This window comes from Canis aureus, chromosome 33, assembly GCF_053574225.1.
Source record: "Canis aureus isolate CA01 chromosome 33, VMU_Caureus_v.1.0, whole genome shotgun sequence".
Taxonomy (NCBI): domain Eukaryota; kingdom Metazoa; phylum Chordata; class Mammalia; order Carnivora; family Canidae; genus Canis; species Canis aureus.
In genome coordinates, this window is record NC_135643.1 from 4244543 (window position 1) to 4250542 (window position 6000).

A 6000-nucleotide genomic window follows, 5' to 3' on the forward strand; every position below is an offset into this window, starting at 1 on the left:
CATTTAATTTCCAATGAGAAAAGGAACTGGCTTTAACCATCATTTAAGGGAAAGAACAGTTGCTTCTCTCCTACTGATAAAAATTTCAGCACTATAGGCAAGTTCCCTTGATGCTAATATAGATATGGTGGGCCCAACAGACAGGTGGAGTTGGCAAATAAATGTTCATTTCTTCTTTTTATGACTCAATGTTATCATGAGGGAAATCGAGAACATTTCCACAACACAGCTGTGTGGGATTCTCCGGCTCGTCTATCAAGATCACGCAAAGTCTTTTACTCCCCTGCAGTTTGGCAACCAGTGCAGATCTGAGTAGGAGATAGAAGATTACTCTCAAGTTCTGGGCTCCGCAGGAAATGCAAGTTGTGTTTTCAGAATCACCGCCTCCATATCAATTTAAGAGTCTCTGGCGCTGCTTGTAGGCTGCTCTGGCTTATAGAGGCTCACAGTGGTAAGACTGGCTACGGTAAAGAGTCGATGTTTGCATCCCCACTCCAGCTCCTGGACAAGTCATTTTTCAGCATGTACTCCTGTACCTCTGGTGAAAGGAAACTCACCCTTTTCCAGAGAGATTTTTCTGTTTTTAATGACCTCTAATTTTTAGATGTTTCATTGTATTTATTCTTAAACCTAGCCAAAATACAATTTTTACTTACTATTCCTAAGTTTATACTTCAAGGGCATCCATAAGAAATGGGTTCTTTTTTTTTTTTAATACAAAAACATTTTTACATTTTTGAAAGTAGCCATCATGTTCTTCAGGATGGTGTTCTGATTATTCTAAGAACCCCTTTTGAAACAGGGTCATGAGTCTTTTCTGCTTTGGACAGAGTGATTCGTCCCAACACGCAAAGTGTGATCATACCATCAAGGGGTAAAAGGGCTTATTACCTTGGCCAACCCAATGACCAGAGTTTGTCCTCGTTGGTTCAATTCTTCCTCGGATCCCAGCGAATATCAGCAAGAGAAATCAGAGATGCTGCTGGCCATTCTTAGGAATCACAGTTGCCTCTGGAAGCATCACAGTACAGACAAATAGTAATAATTCATACTTCTAAATTCCTCCAGAAAGAAGGACTTCAGAGAGAAAAAAAAAAAATACCCGTAAATAAAAAGCCAAACTTGTCATCTTCTCTTACCAGTAAGGCAATGACCAGACTCAGATATTGTGAGCATCCTTTTACCGCCTTCACCTTGCTGTATCCAGTGAGTTGTAGTTTCTCTGCTCCCTCCATTCTTGTCCCTCAGGCCCCATGGCTAAGTTAAAGCCTTAGACTTACAATTTGGTGAGGCCTTCCTGGCATCTAGCTCAACCCCACACTGAGCTTGAATTTCCTCAAAGTTTCCTTAGCCTCCAATGCAGCCAAATCAAGTGAGCAGGAGCAACAGAGGATGGGACATTCAACACACTGAAAATCTTATACTAAGTCCAGAGTGGACCCTACTCTATTTCCAAGTATTCTTGCACAAGGAAACAAAGGTGCAATTATTGCCAGGTCCAAGTTTTCAAGAGAAGAAGAAAACCATTTTTTTTTAAAGATTTTATTTATTTATTCATGAGAAGCAGAAAACCATTTTTTTAAAGATTTTATTTATTTATTCATAAATGAATTCATAATTCATTTATTTATTTATTCATTCATTCATTCATTTATTCATTTATTCATGAGACACACAGAGAGAGGCAGAGACACAGGCAGAGGGAGAAGCAGGCTCCATGCAGGGAGCCCAACATGGGGCTCGATCCCGGGACTCCAGGATCACGCCCCAGGCAGAAGGCAGTGTTAAACTGCTAAGCCACAGGGGCTGCCCAAAACCATATTTTTAAATAAACTTCTTTGATTTTTTAAAAGGTTTTCTTTGTGTGTTTGTTTTTTGAAGTTAGATCGCCCTCCTAAATATGTCTTCTGGGTGGCTCTAGCCCATGGGACCTTTGCTCCATAGCTATATTTTCTCAATTATCTCAATAATTCTTATAATAACCATAAGAGTATTCAAAAGAATATTCTTAGATACTAAAAATGGTATAATGAAATATGCAACAACCAGGATACGATGTCAAATAAAACAGTGAAATGTACGCATATCATGAGCAACAATTATAGTTTTAAAACACTGATTTGGAAAAAGAAGACAATTAGAAAACATGAAAATGATGAATTTGTATGGAAAGATGATAGTGATTTAAATCTTTCCTTCTTTTGCCTATAAAACATGTTTCTAATTCTCTCCTAGGAGCCTACATAGCTTCTAGAAAGAAAAACAAAAATAATATGTCTCAACTATTATATTTTAGTAAGAGGGAAATCAGAACACAAGATTTTATTGAAATTAGAGGAATTTCTTGATATGTTAACTGTCCCTTGTATCATGTCTGTACTTTTTAGTCATCTTCTTAATGCTAACACACGCTCAAATTACCCTTTCTTCATAATCAATTTTGTTAGAAAAACTAGAAATCTTGTAACATCAAAATGAAGGGAACAGAAGTGGAAAATAAAAATATAATATTTGTTAATAAAGGTGTGAAATAAGGGCAAATCATACACTAGACACAAAATTGATTGGATTCTCTTTCTGTTGGAAACTGACCTACTCAAATCTCACTCAAGATATTATTATTATCTCCATATTAGATGAAGAAACTAAGACCTGGCAAGATCAGCCCAATGTCACAAAGCTCTAAGTACCAGGGCCAGGGTCTGCATCCAGGCCATCATCCCTCTAAAGTTGTCATGACTACCTACTGAGTACAAGCCAATTTCAAGTCAAGAATAAAAAAAGCTCTCTGCCAGCCAATAAAGCAAAACAAAACAAAATTAGGATTTAGAGCTTTCCTTTTTTTCTTTTTTCTTTTCAAAATGTTGTTTATTTATTCATGAGAGACAAAGAGAGAGGCAGAGAAACAGGCAGAGGGAGAAGCAGGCTCCCTACAGGGAGCCTGATGCAGGACTTGATCCCAGGATCCTGGAGATCAAAGGCAGATGCCCAACCACTGAGCCACCCAGGTGTCCCAGGATTTGGAGCTTTTCTAATATGTCCCTTCTATCATCAGATTTGTGACATATCATATGGCCAAGCCACCATGAAGTATGGTGTTCCACTCAACACAGTTATGTTTCTGATGAAGTTTCTATGCTTTCTTCTATCTCTTCTTTTTCTCCCTCTCTGCACACACTATGTGACAATAACAGTGGCAGATTGTTTTTGAATGTCACAGGTCACTGTACCCTTCCCTGCTGTACCACAAGCAGTTGGTAAATTCGAAGGACTATTTTATTTGAGATTTATGAAGACAATATAAAGAACAAATAAGCTACAATCCCATTGTAGTAAATTCGCTGTCACCTGATATAGTGTATGCTGGTTAACTGCATACATGAGGCATGTGTTTTTATTCCACTCTCTTGATATTTTCACATCTGGGGCCTTGCTGCCCTACTGAGGGCTGGCTAATTCCTAGAGATGACAAACAACTTACCTGGGAGCAAGTCTTGCATATCAGACTAACCCATCCACAGCCTCCCAAGCCATCCAAGCCTATACATACCTCAACCCTTCTCTCCAATGGGCTCTTTCACTTGGGGTCATTGTTCCTCTGCCTAATCACCTCAGGGCCAGGTACCCTACAACCAGGGACAGTGCTTATGCCCCAGAGCCGGCAGCAATTATTTAAATTAGCCAATCCTAAACCTGCTCATCCTGTTTTGCCTGTCCCTTCTTATGGAAGACACAATAAAGACTCTTGTCCACATTTTCCCCTGATTCCCTCTGCTTCCTAACTGATCCTGGTGCTTCCCTTCAGGGTGCTCTTGGCATAGAGTGCCCCCTCCTCTTGGTATCTGTGGATATATCAAGCTTTCTTTTCAATGGCAGTTGTCCCCTAAGCTATTAGCCTACCTATATCTGAATAAACATAAAATTTACATTTTAAATCACTCCAGAAAGCTTGAGTCTCATGGCAAGGTTCACACACCCTAGAACACGAGGCTTGTTATTATGAGTCTGTTTGTGTTGGGCATTAACAGTGCAGAGTCAGCTATGATTTCAACTGGGGCTTTTACAGCCTGGTTTGGACAATAGCTCATAAATGACTCCACCCATGTTATGGGAGGATGGTTCAGTGCATTTACAATGCATAGGAACCCTTTTGTTTGTCATGCAGACGATTAAATACATAAATAAGTTGTGTCAGTGCTTAAAGCACAAGGCAAGGTGAGCACCCTGATATTTCATTAGAGTCTGCCACCTGAATCCATTGTGCCCTCAGCCAGGCTTTGACTGTTCACCTGCTAAATGGAAATATCTAAGTTCTAGGTCAGAACTTAAAAGTAACATCAATGGCATGAAGAGTTGCAAGACTACAATATAAATGTTTAAATGCATCCCTGAGAAAAGTTTTAAGTGCCTGAAATGAATTCAGGCTGGATAGAAAATGCTCGCAGCTATCTCATAAAGCATTGTTTATTTTCTCTTATGAAGGCTCACTCCCTCGGTATCCTTTCCTTGCCAATATGTGACGTTCCTGGGGCAGTTTCCAGTCACCACTGCTGCTAGCCAGCTGATCACCATAGTAGTCAACATGCTGACCCTGGAGAGCGACAAGATGCCCCACTGCCAGCCAGTTTGCGGGATGCAGCCTCAGCAATGTGAAAGCTCCAAATACCCCTGTGCTCTCTGGCTCAAACTTGGCAGTTTGGGGAGGCGGCCAGGACAACACCAGGAGGGGAGCCAGGGGAATGGTGTGCCAGAGCCAGCAGGTGGCAATGGCCAACAGCAGCTCAGAAAGCAGATCCGTATTTCCAGCAGTTAAGACAGCCAGCGGAGGTGGGAGCCAACGTTGTCCTTGTTATCCAATGTATAGGCATTGTTATAAATGACATCGGAGCCCCTGTACACTTCTCACTGGGCTTGTTAGTCAGGTGGCACTTTTACCAGAGTCGTTAATGCTCCAAGCGAAGCATATGCTATATCATTTAACTTACATTTGAAGCCAGGGAATTAGGTTTCTTAAAATAATGTCTTGGAGACACAATAGCAATGGTCTCTGGTATCCATACAGTACTATTCGCTAAGGCGGTTAATGCACCGACAGGAGGCAACTAAATCACACTCCACCGCTGCTCACAGTACACCAGGAAATGCTCTCTACTATAAAAATCAGAAACTTAGGATCTAGGTATGATGTTTTAGGATTAGGGTCATGCAAAATTTAAGATAGAACTGAGCTGAAAATCGAGGAGTTTTGAATGGCATTTTCACACACAAGCCAATGTATTAGTTGGTGAAGTGTATGGAGATCTGAGTGATGCCAGTATATTTGTGTCCATGCTGCATTTACTTCAAGTGATAAGACTAAAAGATGGTGAAACACAGGCTTTTATTCATCTTGATCTGGTACGAAGGTACTAGAGAAGAGAAAAACGGTCATTATAAAATTTGTTCTAAATCCTTTCCAGGGCAGCCCCGGTGGCTCAGCGGTTTAAGGCCGGTTTAGGGCCGCCTCCCTCTGCCTGTGTCTGCCTCCCTCCCTCTCTCTCTCTCTCTCTCTCTCTGTGTTTCTCATGAACAAATAAATAAAATCTTTAAAAATAAATAAATAAAACAAAATCCTTTTCAGAACAGAGATAATATAGAAAGCAGATGTTATAAGAGATGTTTTCCAAGTCGGAATACGTTTCAGTAAGTTGTAATGTTTCTGAAATGAGCAAGGCCCGGCAATCAGCAAACATTGCTTGCCTCTAATTAAGCCAGCACTGCCATCCTTGAGAAACACATACCAAAAGTCTAAGACCAAGTCTATGCTTTTAAGGACATTACAGTGTTGTTGACAAAGCAAAACCAGTGAAAGGATTACCAGCCAGTATGAAGGGAGATTATGCAGACTCCTCCTGCCCTGAGAGTAGGAGGTAAGGAGAGGTTGGTGGAGCCTGGAGAGGCACAGGGAACTGCCCAGGAGAGAAAGAATACAGTCTGGGCCTCAGCATATGTAACATGGGC